This window comes from Mastigoproctus giganteus, chromosome 2, assembly GCF_048544385.1.
Source record: "Mastigoproctus giganteus isolate SK-2022 chromosome 2, ASM4854438v1, whole genome shotgun sequence".
Classification (NCBI taxonomy): Eukaryota; Metazoa; Arthropoda; class Arachnida; order Uropygi; family Thelyphonidae; genus Mastigoproctus; species Mastigoproctus giganteus.
Window position 1 is genome coordinate 71,671,552 of NC_143576.1, and position 16,835 is coordinate 71,688,386.

At 39.2% G+C, this 16,835-nt stretch overlaps 1 protein-coding gene across 3 annotated transcripts in view; it reads right to left on the bottom strand.

The window, feature by feature from the left end:
* The window catches only part of Crag (DENN domain-containing protein Crag), an 878,555-nt gene that overhangs the window by 69,053 nt on the left and 792,667 nt on the right, over positions 1-16,835 (bottom strand). The gene's annotated exons all lie outside the window — the stretch shown is intronic.

Below are 16,835 nucleotides of genomic sequence, written 5' to 3' on the forward strand. Positions count from 1 at the left end.
CCTAGAGAAGATCAAAGAGCACTGTGTTGGATGGTGTTCAGAGATCGTAAGATGCTCTTTTTAGCTGAAGCATATAATACACCTCCATAAACTAATCGTGACCGGATTAGAGCACGATATAAATTCAGTAACGACTGCCTGTCAGCACACTAAGATGTTGAGGATACTGCACAAAGGATGTTTAATTTCTGGAGGCATGTAGTTTGCAGGTAGGTTATATGTTTATGAAAATTTAGTTTGATGTCCAAAATCAAACCCAATAGTCTTATCGAATCCATAATCGGTATTTCTGTGCTTTTCAGTTTTAATACAGGTTCCGGATGAAGCGATCGCAATTTACAGAATTATATTGCTGTAGTTTTCCCCCTTGGTTAATCGACAACAGGAAATAGCAAGATCATCTGCATACATATAAGTTTCCACTGTAGGTGGGATGTTTCGAGTAATGCAACTGGTTCGTAAAGCAAGAAGTGTGGTGTTTAAAATAGATCCTTGAGGTATTCCTTATTCTTATGTGTGAATTGTGGACAGCTCATTCTCGAAACGTACTTGAAAGGTCCTGAGATGGAGAAAATTCTGAATGAAACGAGGCAGGTTACCTTTCAGTCCAAGGTTGTTTAAGTCTTGGAGGATTCAGTATCTCCAGGTGGTGTCCAATGCTTTGGTAATATCGAAAGTTATCATTTCCATGTGTTGTTTTATAACAAAAGCATTTCGAGTGCGAGCTTCTACTTTAATGTGGACATCAGTTGTAGACCTGTTACGGTGGAAACCAAATTGGTGCGATGTTATAGCGTCTTGAGCTTCAATAATCCAGACTAGTCTCCTGTGAACCGTCTTTTCTATTATCTTTCCTAAACAGCTAGTGAAAGATATAGGATAATAACTGTTAGGAGAGGTAGTATCTTTCCCAGTTTTTGCTATGGGTACCATTATTAACTGATGCCATGTATCAGGGTAAACATTCTCTTCAAAGATTCTGTTGCAAAATTTTAATAGCGTAGATTTTGAGTTGGAGTTGAGGTGGCGAAGCATTATGTAATAAATGCCATCTGATCCAGCAGAACTATTTTGAGAAATCTGAAGAACTTCACTGAGTTCAGTTATAGTGAACAGAAGATTATAAGGATATGATTGGTTTGTATTGAAGTTAACTTTATACTTTTTCATAGATGTTTTTGTGCGGCTAAATGAGTCTTCATAAGAGTCAGGGGACGAAGTGGTAGCAAATGTTTCAGCTAATGCCTCAGCAATATTAATCGGAGAAGATATATCCATTCCTTTCCAAGATGGGATTGAGGCCAAAACTTGTTGATACTTTCCACTGAGGATACGGATCTTTCTCCAGATTATTCTGGGGTCAGTGTTTCTGCAGATGGTAGAAGTGAATCGAATCCATGCATCCTGTTTTGCTTTTCTTCGAATTTGGCGTGATTCAGCTTTCTGACATTTATAGTTGATTAGGTTCTACATTGTAGCATTTTGGCAAAAAATGTTCTATGTTTTATTCTGCTTTCTTTTAGCAAGAAAGCAATCTCTTGTCCACCAACCATTATATCTTTGTTTGGTAATGTTTGCTTTTTTGGTATTGAGCTGGCAGCAGCTCCAAGTATTTCTCCTACTATACGCCTAGTGGCATTATTAATAGATGTAGTGAGGATTAAGTGACTATCAAAAATTATTATTTTAGAAAACATTTCCCAGTTCGCTCGGTGAAAATTACATGTAATTTCTTGGCTGGAGGCATAGTTTGTATCCATCTGTATTTTGCAAATTATAGGATAATGGTCACTGTTGTGAAGATCAGTTAATACTATCCAATCAAGGCTAGGATAAATGGATGGGGAATATATGGACAGGTCAAGAGCTGAACTTGATCCTGTAGGCAGGTGAATACATGTGTGTACACAAGTATTCGGCAGTGTTAAGTGATAGTTGTCAAGTATGGTTTCAATTATCTGCCCTCTCCGATCCATGTTAGTGGAACCCCACAAAGGATGATGAGCATTTAGATCACCAAGAAGGCATACAGGTTGGGGCAGTTAGTTTAGTAAATCATCAAGTTCTGCAGTGGAACACAAAATGTTTGGTGGAATGTAAATAGAGACAATAGTGAATGTAATGCCAAGAACAATTCGAATGACTACTGATTCCAGAGTGGTGCAAATCTGAATAGATTCAGATGGTACATTTCTACGAATTAGAATTGCTACTCCTCCTCTTGCTGGAGATTCAGAACATCTGTCCCATCTGTATAGTGTATATCTTGAGAAGTGGGGAGTATAACTTGATGATAAGTATGTTTGCTGTAGACAAATGCTTGCAGGATCATGCTGGTGCATTAAATATTTTAATTCATCTAGATTGCTTCTTAGGCCTCTACACTTCCATTGAATGATTTTTTTCATTATTTTATTTTAGGTTAGGTGGATTAGTCTGACTGCTTTGTTTTCCCTCAGTCCTGTTTATATTTCTCTCATTTTGAAAATGCTGGACGAGCAATATCCATCTCATCTTCTGCATGTAGTAGGAAAACAGAATCATCATTATCCAACTTCTCGTCAATTTCCATACTTCGCCCAGTTCTTTTATTTTGGGGGCATTGTCTTGGTGCTGCTTGGTTGGCTTTGTATTAGCAGAATTTGACGTATTCTTTGTCACTGTCAATATGTGAGGAAAGCTTTGGCCCATTAAGAAGGAGATACTTTAGGAGGAATTGTAACAGTGATCTGTGTTGAGAACTCTTTAGTGTTTTTGACTGCATCAGAATAAGATTTGGGTGGCATCACGTTTAATATCGGTTTTCTTGCTTCTTGGTATGAGACATTTTTCTCTACTTTGTATTTCAGTATTTTCTTTCCATGATTCCCAAGTTCTGGAATATGCAGGGTGAGCATCCTGGCAGTTAGGACACTTTGGCACTGCTGCTGAACATTCAGTATGCGAGTGGTCTGGCGAGCCACACATGGGGCAAATGGCCTTACCTTGACATGCTGTTTGAGAATGACCATACTTCTGACATTTAAAACATCTGAGTGGATTTGGAATATATGAACAGATTTTACAGGAAAGGTAACCAGCTTTAATTGATGCAGGAAGATTTGGTGTGTTGAAAGTAAGGATAACATTTCTGGTAGGTGTAAGGACGCCATCCTGTTTGGTTATTATTCTTTTGGCACTGATGACGCGTTGTGCCTCAAGTTCTTCAACAATTTCTTCATCAGGAACATTATGCAGATCCCATTCTGAAATGACCCTCTTTTGAGGTGTTTAATGTTCTGTGTGGGGTTACAGAAATGGGAAGACTTCCAAAGGTTGTTTGCTTCAGGAGCTGTCTAGAATGACCGGGATTGGAAGTTTCTATAAGAAAGAAGATCTCCTGAGCGAAGTCGTTTGACATTTTTTGGGAGTACCTGCTACAGCCTCTATGCTTTTCTGCACAAGAAATGGAGATAAGCTACTAAGAGGTTTCATTAATAAAGAGTGTATAATTAAAAAAGCAGGCAGGTCATGTGAAGAATCATCTTTTTTGATTATTTTTGCTTGAGATGACTTAAGTTCATGTGAGCATGTAGGCTCTACAGTTGGTGACATTAATGGATCTATAATTGCTCCTTTTCGCCCTGAGTATTGAATTCATACTCAGGTTACCAGCCCCACTACGTGGAGGCAGGAGTGGTGCCATCAGTGACCAAGCGACAAGAGATTAGTGGTTAGTTTGTTAGAGAAATTGGTTATATAGCAGGCCATTATAATGCGGTTCACTTTCCGATGATTCGCTATAACTCTGTTCTTATATTATAACCCGTATCTGATTATAATACTGTCACAGATCACTCTCTTTTACAGATTGCACTTTTGGCATATTTAAAGAAATCGTTTCATTTGATGTAGTCGATAGCTTGAAAATTGATAGCAAAACAGCATTAAAACGTTTCCCATGCTCAGTGGTATTTTCTCGCACACTAATTTAATTGCAGTACAGTGACTTGCTATGTAGTTCCGAGATCAACATTTTAAAAAATGATCAAGTATATTGCTTGTAATATTTGTGTTATATGCATTTATCCGAAGTCTAGTCATCACTCAGTACAGTATTAGACATCGTGCATAATGGACAGTTTACTTGTCGAAGAGTTAATAATGGCGGATAAGAATGAAAAAGCAACAGCATCTGGGCGCAGAATGAAGACTATAAATGTAAGAAAAAGACTGAATTTGAAAATTAAATTAGACGTTTTGAAGCGAATCGATTCCAGTCAAAGACAAGCAGATATGTGCCATAATTTAGAACTTGCAAGTTTAACTGTAAGAACAATTATAAAAAAAATAAAAAATTAATTTTAGCAGTGGGAAAGACAGCTGTTCCACTGCAAGCAACTAGGGCTAGGCCGGCTATTAGGATTGAAATGGAAAGACTTTATAACTAATTTTATTGAAGATAACATCCAATGCAAAATTCATTTAAGTTAAATGTTATAAGGAGAGAGAGAGATTAGCCAATATGATGATCTGAAGAAAACTCACCTAAAAAAAAAAAAAAATGTGGAACCATTTAAAACTAGCAAGGACTGGTTGAATAGATTTAAAATCAATGGAGAAGCCGCAAGTGCAGATTAAGGAGCCGAAACTTTCAAAAAAGAACTTAAAATTATTGAAGGGCGATATTATGTGTTGTTCTTCTCAACAAGTTTTTAACATAGATGAAGCAGGATTTTTGTGGAAACGAATACCTAAAAGAAGTTTCATATTGAAAGAAACAAAAAACATGCCAGGTTTCAAAGTGGCAAAGGATCAGTTGGCTTTATTGTTGGGTGGTAACGCTGCGGGGGATTTAAAATTAATACCCCTTTTAGTTTAAGGGATATTAATTTTAAATTAGGAAGAGGGCCAAAGTTCAACCCAAAATCGACACATTTTTCTTGATTAAATTCATCAATTAAATTAAATCAATTTAGATCAATTAAATTCATGATTTTAATCGGAATTTAAAGTTTAATTTTGATACGTAAGTATTTATCACATAATTATATACATATGTAATGCAGAATATTTTACATGTACAAATATTTGAATATTAAATATTTTGACCGACATTTGTGCATCTTTTCACTACCGTTTATTATTGATTAGGAAATATCCTATGGCACCGACCGCAACTCATAAATACATATGTTACCTTATGGGAATGCGGCGCTCGCTTAGCACGGATTCACTTAGTGCTCTGTTTTTCCGGAACGAATTATCAGCGTTAAGTGGGGGTCACTTGTGTATATATATATATATAAGCTATATATATATATACACACACACAAAAGAAAGGTGTCTTTCCTTCCTTGATACGAAGCTTACTTCTTTATTTAGAAAAAGCCAAAATTAAATAACTTTATAAAGGAAGGGTTTTAACAATCTCTATAATCTGTCGCTTAGAGAAAAGATGCTTTCAAATCACTTTGGAAATATCGCTATGATCACTCGCTTGGCACCTCAGGGCCTACTGCATCGCAATTTTTGTGTGTTGTGATGCAGCGGTCCTCTCTGATCAGCCTGTCAAGCCAGCTCTTGTTGTCTGTTGTCACTGATGTCACTGGCTGGCTGCTTTGGAGCTTGTCAACAATGTCACTTTCTCCACTGTTAAAGTGTCTTACCCAATGTATAACCGTACTCACATCTACAGTATTGTCACCATACACATTTTTGAGATGTGCATGGATTTCGATAGGCATCACTTCTTCCTTGGTAAGAAATTCAATCACCACTCTTTGCTTGATACGTATACTAACATCTACCATTTTAAACTATCTGTGTGTTGCACTCATGGCACCGATCACACACCACCACTCAATATGTTGAACTAGTGACTGGTAGTGACCACTTAGTGACACGAAAAATGATCTATAGTGCCACATTATGCATTACTTTCATAACGGTTCTCATATATAGCTGGTTTTTACTGAGTTAGGAGAATTAAAGGTAAGGATGAGGTTTCTGGTATGTACTAAAATCCCATCCCAATGTATGAAAGTTCTCTTTACTTCTATCACTCCTTGTGGCTTTAGTTCGGAGCAGATTTCCTCCTCAGAAATCTCAAGGAGACCCATTATAAAATGACATCTCTTTGATGAATTTAACATTGTGTGGTGTCATGGTAATCGGAATTCCTCTGATTGAAGTTGTTTAGAATGCCTGCTCGGAATGAAGTCTTTTAACTGATTTAGGTGAGCCTGCTAACTCCTCTGCAGGATAAAGAGTGACCTTTTCCCATATAGATTTCTAAGTTGTTGAATGAATAATCAAGGTGGAATAGGATTTGGCACAACTTCAGTTTGATGTTTCTTTGCTACACTGGCATTATCTGTTTCTTCATTTTGATTTTCCGATAGGGACTATACTGGGGTCCCCCAGAAGAAACAATATTATCGGTATTCGTCTCTCTCTCTCTCTCTCTCTCTCTCTCTCTCTCTCTCTCTCTCTATTTTTTTTTTCTCCCTAATTTGGTTTGGTGTCTGTGCTCTCCACCCACCATGGTGCCCAAATAGGACCCCACAACTAGGCAAGCAATAAATGTGCTCAGGAGTGGGATGCCAGGGTTACCTGGATATCACACCTGCACCTCTGCCAGCCTTAATCCTGTATCTTGGACCATGAGAGTAGGGGCATGGCATTGACACAGATGACCTTTGCAGGCAAACCCACTAGCTGAATGATCCTGGGCAAGCTATCCCAGGACCACCCATCTTGTTGAAGCAGGGGCCAAATTGGTAGGGTCACCGTCAACCACCAGGTTCCCCATTTTTGAGTTTCCACAATATGCAGCCACGGCAAACATGCAGTGGGCTGCATATTGTGGAAAGCAGGACAGCTCAAGGGCAGAGCTGACTCCTGTGCATCAGGCAACACAGACGCAATCTCCAAGAAAGAATGCACTAGTCCCAAAGAAACTAGTTATTGTTGGAGACTCTATTGTTAGGGAGATGGGAAATATACTATGCAAGAAGGATAGGTGGAACAGGACCAGGGTATGTCTGCCAGGGGCAAAAGTTGATGACATTGTAGAGCATATATCATCTTTTAAGGGCATTAAAGGTGATATTGTTGTATACGTTGGAACAAATGACATTAAGAGTAAGGGATCTGCAGATTTACTCAAGTACAGGTCAATGTTGAAAAAAGTTGCGAGTTAGGGCTGAATGTGAAGTGTCTGTAATTCTGCCCAGACACGATAGGAGGGAGTATATGATGAGAGACTCGTCGATCAAATTGTCCCTGGAGAGATTGTGCAAGGCTCAAGGGGGAGAATTTTTTTCAGCCTAGTCTGTGTCTTGTCGACAGGAGAGATAGCTTCTACAGGGATGGCGGTGCACTTAAATAGAAAGGGTGCAAGAATATTTGCTGCAGCTATCGAGGCAGTGTTAGGTGGGTCGGAAAACTGCTAGCTTTGGGGGGGGGATACACAGACTAAAAGGTTAACAGTGGCTGCAGGCAGAGGCAAAAGTGATTCTTGTACTGCTTCTAATGGAATGAGCAGCAGCATGGAAAGCAAGGCAATGGAGATTTCCAGGACTGGAGGGAGTCACAGTGGAACAAATAAATACATGGGCTGTGTTAGGGTAACTAAGAGTAGAAACAGGTTCTTGTTGTTGTTATTTGGTTTTTAGGAGCATTAGCAATTAAGGCCATATTGCTCCAGGATATGCGGTGGTCATTCCCTGACCTTTCCGCATCCTCCGTATTTAGTGGTGACGGGCTTGAACCCCGGTCTAATCAAGAAGCGTGTGCTAAGCACTGCTGCTCCTACCCACCTGACTACAGAGGTGCCCAGTAGAAACAGGTGCATGTATACTTGCATGTACACCAATGTAGGAGTATAGCTAATAAATTTGATAAGCTTGAAATGCTAGTCAAGACATCAAAGGCAGATATTGTTGGGATATCAGAAATGTGGTGTCAAACAGATATAAGCAGTGCAGAATTGGAATTAGGGGAGTACAATGTGTACAGAAAGGACAGGAAAGGAGGAGGGTTATGCTGTTGGAGTTAAGAAACACAAAATCTAAAGAAGTGCATCCAAATGATGTTGGTGGACAATGCAGTGTTGAGTCTGTTTGGTGTGACATAAGCACTGGGAAAGGAAAAATAAGAGTAGGTGTGTTTTATAGGCCTAATGAATCTGATGAGTATAATGAGCAATTGTGCAGAGAAATAGAGTGGTCCAGTAAATCAGAATGTCTTATAATGGGGGATTTTAACTTTCCAGATATTGACGAACTTGTGGGTAGGTCCCTGCCACGCTAGCAAGACTTTTTTGGATTCATTGGAAGACATTTTCTACAGCAGCATGTTCGAGAACAAGAGGGAGTAATACTCTTGATATGATCATCAGCAGTGACTATTCATGCATTAGGAATTTTCTGATAATGAAACCACTGAGTGAATGTGATCACAATGTACTGATATGGGAATTACTTCAGGATGTAACTACCATCAAGGCTAAAGGGAAGGGCTTTTGCTTTTGTAAAGGTGATGACTACAGGGGTCTCAAGACAGTTTTTAAATTCTGTACAGTGGGATTAACTGATGATGTTACCAATGTTGAATTCTAAATGAGAAGCCTTCAGGGACTTAATCTTGGAGGCTACTAGACTTTTCATTCCAACAAAGAAATACTGTTCAAGGTTCAGGCTTAAAAGATTTTCAGATGAATTAATAAGGCTTGTGGCAGAGAAGAAAAATGTATGGGATGCATATAAATAATCAGGTGAAACAAAAGCCTATGGTAGATATCAGCTTGTCTGTAATCAAGTCACAAAGGCGGTTACGCAGGCAAAGGCAGATTACGAGAAAACTTTGGCAAAGGATGAATCAGATTGGACCACTTAACAGAGATGGGTTGACTATTGATGATCATGCTCAGGTAGCTGATAAACTGAATGAGTATTTTGCATCTACGTTCGCATGAGGAGTTACTCAATGAGGGTAATGCCAGAAGTTTATCAAACTCTGTAACAGGGAGCTAAGTGATCTTGTAATAACTGAGAACAAAGTAGAGAAGAAATTGTTGAAGTTAAACATAAGGAAGGCACCTGGGGTGAACGGGATCTATCCAGTTATATTAAGGAGGTAGCAAAGGAAGTAAGCAAACCCTTAGCCATAATTATGAGAGCTTCCTTGGACTCAGGGGAGGTCCTCATGGACTGGAGGTGTGCAAATGTGTCACAAATTCACAAAGAGGGTTCAAAAGGTGACACAAGTAACTACAGCCCTGTTAGTTTAACTTGTGTTCTGGGGAAAATAATGGAGTCACTGGTTAAAGAAGCATTGCAGGATCATCTAGACATGACTGCAGTAATAATTCACACACAGCATGGGTTTGTTAAAGGGAGGTCTTGTCTGACCAATTTGATTGGATACTATGATGTGGTCACAAAGGAACTGAATGTCAAAAATAGTTTTGAAATCTTGGATTTCAGGAAAGCTATTGATACTGTTGCACAAGGAAGACTGCTGAACAAATTGGAAAGTTATGGCATTAAGGTAAGTTGCTACATTTGATGAAGGGATAGTTGAGTGGGAGATGACAGAGAGTGGTAACCAACGGACACTGCTCTTCATGGACAAATATTATTAGTGGAGTTCCCCAAGGTTCGGTGCTGGATCCATTGTTGTTTTGTATATTCATCAATGATATTGATAAAGGTATATCAGGATTAATGTCCAAGTTTGAGGAAGATACGAAGGTTGGCAGGATTGTTAACGACAGTAGAGATAGTATGCTACTCAAAAGTTGAGCAAAGGGGTTGAGAAGTGACAACTGAAGGTTGAGAAGTGACAACTGAAGTTTAACACTGAAAAATACAAAGTACTGCATATGGGTAACAATAACCAAAGAGAAACGTACCAACTGTGGTACTACACTCAGGGAAGTGGAAAGTGAAAAAGATCTGGGGATAATTGTGCAGTCAAATATGAAGTTTGTTGAGCAGTGCAGATGAACTGCCAGGGCAGGTCATGGAGTCTTAGCAAAATTCCTATATAACAGGGGTGGCCAACGAGTCGATCGTGATCTACCAGTCGATCATGGATTTAATTTCGGTCGATCACGAATTTTAAATATACAGTCATCCCTCGATTTCTGCAATGAAATTTTTGATATGGTAGATCACGGCACATTTTGAAGGAAAAAAGTAGATGGCATTACAAATTAAGTTGGCCACTTACAAATTAAGTTGACAAGACTCCATGACCTGCGCTGGCAGCCCATGTGCCAGGGAGAGAGAGCAGGTACAGGGAGGTAATTATCCTGTTGTACAAGGCAATGGTCAGGCCACACCTAGAGTACTGTGTACAGGTATGGAGGCCTCCTTTTAGGAAGGATGTAGAGTTGCTAGAACGAGAAGGGCAACAAGATTGGTGAGGGAAATAAAGGAGTTTTCTTGGTTCTTTACCAAGAACCAAGAAAGGCTTAAGTTTTGCAAATTGCAGTGCCTGTAGAATAGACACCTTTGAGGTGTCGTCGTCGTCGTCAGCCATTTTCAATCCACTACAGGATGAAGGCCTCTCCAGCAACTTTCCAGTTCCTTCTGTTTTGTGCAATAGCGATCCATTTACTACCCACAAACTCACGAATTTCATCTATCCATCTCCGCCATTGTCTTGCAAGTTTTCTTTTAGCTCCTCTTGGGTACCATTCTGTTATTTTCTTAGTCCATCTGTCATCATGTCTTCGAGCTATGTGTCCTGCCCAAGACCATTTTAGTTCTTTAGTTTTGATAAGAATGTCCATTACTTGAGTTTGCTGCCTAATCCACGTGTTTCTCTTCTTATCTAACAGTCTGATCCCCAATATAATTCGTTCCATTCTTCGCTGTGTAGTTCTCAGCTTCTCTTCCACAAGTCATGGTGGATAATACACATCGGTTCATTATTTTGTTTCAGACAAACTGGGATATTGCTCCTCAGTATGTACCAGATAACTGTATGACTCCACCTTTTCAATTACTGCTCCTTCAATCATTATGTCCCTTTCTGTGCCATACTTCTTCATGATTACTTTTGTTTTTGCCATATTCATCTTTAGTCCAAAATCCTTACTAACTGTGCATAACTGATTAAGATTTTCCTCTAATTCTTTGAGATCGTGGCATATGACCACAATTTCATCTACAAATCGTAAATGGTTTAGGTCAGTGGTCTCGTATGCGGGCCGAATGCATGATCTGAAAGCAGCTGACAGGCCGGAATTTTTTTTTTTTTTTTTTTTAACAAAACGAGAGAGAATATATATATATATATATATATTGCACTGTACTTACCCCTAATGTATAGATACCACTTCTTTATAACCTGGTGTTACATGTGATGCGTGTGTGTAAGTTTATAATAAGTTTGGAAATTTTACTTTTATGTAGATGCTCATCGGTCAATCGGGTTCTTTTCTTAGACTTATTAATTTTCAACTGCGAAAAAAAACTGTTCACAAGCATACAGTGACAAACACAAAGCTCCAACCTATTCATTCTATTTCTTTTCCCTTCAATGGCAGTCGCGCACATAAGCTCAGTCCATATCTCTATGTCTCTAAAACTACAAGCACCGTATTTACAAATACATAATTCAAATGTATTCGCGGGCTGTGTAAAATTGCTTTGGGGACCGGATGCGGCCCACGGGCTGCCAGTTTGAGATTCACATTGACTCCTTTCTGTGACCAATTCTCATCTTCTGAAAGCTTCTTCAAGGGCAGCAGTAAACAGCTTTAGACATATTCTGTCTCCTTGTCGAACTCCTTTCTCAATTTTAAATTTCCTACTGTCTTTGTCTAGTCTAATAAAGGAGGTGGCGTTCTCATATATTTTCTTCAAAATCATAATATACGGGGTATCTATGCCTTGTCTTTCCAGTGCCCGAAACATTGCCTTATGCTGTATGGAGTCAAATGCCTTTTCATAATCCCAAAAAATGCCAGGCATAATGGTGTTTTATATTCATTTGCTTTCTCCATTAGCTGTGATATTATATGAAGGTGATCCTTAGTTGAGAATCCTGTTCTAAAGCCAGCTTTCTCTTTCGTTTGATTCTCATCAAGTACTCTTTCTAATCTGTTAGTAATGACCCTTGTTTTTAACAAAGGTCATTACTAACATAATGTTAGTAATGTGGGATAATTGGTCTATAATTTCCAAATTCTGATTTATCTCCTTTCTTATGCAGCAAAACTATGATTGCATTATTCCACTCCTTAGGAATCACACGTTTTCTAATGCATTTTGTGAAGATTCTTGCCAGTTTTTGTGTCATGTCTCTTCCTCCCAATTTTAACAACTCTACAGTAACTTCATCTTCCCCCGGGGCTTTCTGATTCTTCATTTCTTCAATGCATGTTCTACCTCATCAGGAAGAATATCAGGTATGTTGTATGTGTTACTAATTTGCGATCCATCTTCCCCACTGCTCGCATCATTCCCTCGCTTCTCGTATAATTCTCTATAGTAGTCTTTTGCTATTTGAATTATGCCTTCTATATTTATAAGTACACCATTGCTATTCTTCAGTTTCAGTATCATTTGTCTTTCTGTATTACTGCTCATGGCTGCTGATTTAAGTCCTTTGTTTTCCCTTATTGCTTGTTCTACTTTTCTTGTGTTAAATGTTCTTATGTCTTCTCTGAGTCACTTTATAATGGCTTTGCATAACTCAGTATACTCAATTATTCTCCTTGTCAGTGTTTATCTTGCTCTTCATTTGTCGTCTTCAGTTCATCAAGACAAGTCTTCCTTGACTAATTTTTTCTTCTTTGGATTTCTTTTTACCTAGAGGTTTCTTGGGCTTTATCACTTTCAGAAAGTTGTAATATTCCTCGTCAATATCTTAGTACTGAGCAGTCTGCAGAAGCTCAAACCTGTTCTTAAGTTACAGTACATACTGCCTTTTCAACTCTTCTGTTATTTCAAAGACCTTCGTATTATTTACTCGAGTGAGATTGAGGTGTATGAGGCCTTGAATGGGTTGAGCAAGCTGAATGCTGATGGGATTCTTACTAAGATTAAGAACCTGAGGGGGCATAGATTCAAATTGAGGAAAGACAGTTGTAGAATAGATGTGTGGAAATTTGCCTTTAGCCAGCGGGTGGTTGATTGGTGGAACAGACTACCATCTTTTGTTGTGAAGGTTGATAGCCTAAATTAATTTAAGGCTGAGCTGGACAGGTATTTGTAACGAATGGAGGGGTGTAATGGGAGGTTTTTTTTTTTTTTTTTGGCTGATGCTGCATAAGCTTGCTTTCTTGCATCACATGCCCCTATTTTTTTTTTTTTTTTTTTTTTTTATGTAAACCCTAAACATGAGAGGTATTAGAACCTATAGTACTTAGTAACGTGCTTGGTCTGGAGGTTGAGAAGACAAAAGAAGATATCTGTTGATGTTGGACTTGAACTTCTGTAGACTGTAATTTTTAGGAAATACGTATGAAGGAAGGTTGTTCCAGAAAATGGAAGTTGAATGAATAAATGAGGAAGACGAAAAATTGGTTCTGTGAGTTTGAAGTTGAACAGTAAATTGATGTTGGCTGGTGGCGGCACGTGTTCGGACTGTTTTGAAAGAGAGTGCGGGAATTATAGAAGCCAATTCAGAAGAACAGTGCCCATGGAAATATCTGTAGAAGAGGCATGCAGCACAAACATTACGTCTATGAGACATAGAGTGGAGAGACTGTTAGAGATGAATCATTAATTAACCTAACTGTCCTCTTCTGAACGGAATCAAGAAGCCCGAGAGAGGTTTGGGGGCATGACCTCAGACGTGGGAACAATATTCCATGGTAGGGCAAATTTGCGATTTGTACAGAGTGAACAGCTGTTTGGAAGAAAAGTAACACCGAGAGCGAAAGAGAACACCAAATTTTTTTAGATGCAGAGGAAGCAATATTTGTAATGTGCTTATGCCAAGAGAGATTAGAAGTCAGGGCAATCCCCAAAGAGAAGCATAACAGCAGAATAATCCTTTTTGCGATACATAAGACAAGACTGAGTTTTAGAAGGATTGAAATCAACTAAGTTGTCTTTGCCCCACTGGAGTTCGGCATTTAAGAAATTGGTAGCAGATTTTCGAGAAGTTGAATCTGATTGAGCAGGGTAAGGTTTCTCAAAATGGAAAGTGGAATGCAATGTGTTATCATCAGCAAAACTATGGATAGGATTTCCAGTCAATGGAAGAAGGTCATTAATATACAAGAGGAAAAGAGTGGGGGAAAGGACTGAACCTTGGGGGACACCGGCATTAGTGGAGAAGTTAGTAGACAGAGAGCAATCTACCATCACCCTCAGTGAGTGGTCAGAGAGAAAACTGGATAACCAATTACAAAAAACAGTTGGCAAACCATAAGATGGAAGCTTGTTTCGAAGACTTATGTCAAACACGATCGAAAGCCTTTGTGATGTCAAGAGTAACTGCGTGTGTTTCACCAAACTTTTCCATTGTATTTGTCCATAAATTGGTAACATAAGCCAGAATATCACCAGTGGATCAACACTGACGGAAGGTTTATGGGTAGTTTAAGAGTTGGTGGTTAACTGATTTCTGCATTTCTTTAGAAAGAGTAGAAGTAATTGCAAAGGGACAATAATTGGATGGGAGGGATTTGTCATCCTTTTTAGGAACTGGATGGATGTGAGAACATTTACAAGCAAAAAGAAAAACACCTTTGGAATAAGAAAGTGAAAAAAGGTGGCAAAGAACAGGAGTAAGTTCTGCAGCACAGGTTTTGAGAACAAGTGGAGAAATACCATTGGGACAATGGAGTTTTCTTAGCATCAAGATTCGTCAAAATGCTTCTGACATCCTTTTGACAGAAGACAACAGGAGGCAATGAATGGAGCGTGTTAGGAATGGTGGGAAGTGTTTTACCAAGATCATTAATACATGAGTTGTAAGAAAAATGGGATGCTAGCAGGTCAGCTTTATTCTTGGCTGAAGTGACTACAGAAACACCTGGTTTGGACAGAGGTGGAAGCAGAGATGGGCAAATGTTGTGGCCAATAGCTTTGGCAAGCGACCAAAATGCTCGGCTACCATTAGGGCAAGAAGCAAGTTTTCTACTCTTAGTCTGTTCAAACTCTAGTTGTTTGGACTGATTAATAACTGCTTTACAATTGTTGCGCGCTTTGGTGTAGGCAGAAAATGAAACTGAAGAATTAGAAACAAGCCAATTACGATATGCAATGTTCTTCTCTTGAACAGCCTTAGCACATTTATTGGAAAACCAAGGTTTAGATAAAGAACGAGATTTTAAGGTGGACTGTGGAATTAAGGATTCCATTCCTGCATGAATAATTTCACTGACACGATCTGAGCAAACGTTGACATCAGAAGGTTTGAAACAGTAATCCGACCACGGAAAAAAAAAAAAATCTCACAGGCATCCCATTTTGCATTCTTGTAATGCCAAACAATACGAGGTTTGGAATAGCCATGAGATAAAGGCTCCATTGGAGAAGAGACAATCACCAAGTTGTGATCTAAGGTGCGTAAAGGACCTCTCACTTCGACAATTGTTTGTGAGAAAAAGATCAAGCGTGTTGGCTGTATGGTTAGGATTTTATAGTATTCTTGTAGGTAAACAAGAATTAGCTATTCTGTAGGTAAATGAACAATCTGTGCAAGGTCATTAGTAATTGCAAAAGCCTCAGCATCTCGACTAGCTGGGTCAGTGTGACTAGAAAACGGAAGCCAGCTGGAGTTGTGAACATTAAAATCACCAAGGAAAATTAGCTCACTGTTAGGAAAGTTGGACTGGAGAAAGTCAAGTTGCAAAGAGAGGAAGTCAAAGAGCTTCAAGTGATTAGTGGAGTTGGGAGAATGGTAGAGATTTTAAGCCAGGAAGATCGAAAAGAGGAGATTCCAAATTACTAAGTCTCTGATAGGGAATATCGGTATGGACATATGCACAAGTACCACCTTTGAGGCGAAAGGAATCATACAGCGAAAGGATTTCATACATTCTGTCAGAAAAAGTACATGGGGGTTTGGCAGACTGCAAGTGGAAATGGACATCGTTGAGATTAGAATCGAGTCCACGTATATTTGTGAAATGAACTAGGAAGTGTTTGGGAGGTTTAGATCTTTTTGCAGATAAGCTTACTCTATTAGTTTGACAATTCATGGTGTATTCAATAGTAAGAAAAAAAGTGGTTGGGACATGCTGTATGAAGTAATGAAATTTTTGAATATGGCAAGAATATACCCAGATCCTTGACATAACGTAGCCTCGACAATGACCCCCCGCACACACACACATACACTACTCGGACTCCCTCCAGTCATATCTGGCAGAGTAGAGGTAGCAAGGTTATACACTAGCTGTTCTGGAAGTCTCCTGGAGAGTTACCAATAGGTTCGGTCCAGTGTACTAACTAGCGACCAGCTTGCAAACACCGTTTTAGAGCTGTACACTCGAAATGTAAGGAAGATTGGATCTCGCCACGATGGTCATCATAACTTCAAAAGTCATCAATCATACTGCATGATGGAAGAGATGGGGGAAGGGTTGCCCAGAACTTAGCTATGGAGAATAAACATGGGTTCCCAGTGATACGAAGCTGGAGTGCGAGCAGCATTATTGGTAGGTCCCCCACTACTTACATGTGCCTACATTGAGGGGGGGGGAAGCCCCTGTTGGGATTTGCATGTGTAAAGGTGCTATTTATGTGCCATTGTAAACCCCCCCTGATTTTTTTGAATGATCCAGTATGATCTTTCCCCCAAAACACACCTGACTAAATTAGATTTTGGCTTACCATACTTGAGCACCAAACAAATATCACACCACTCATAGATTCCTA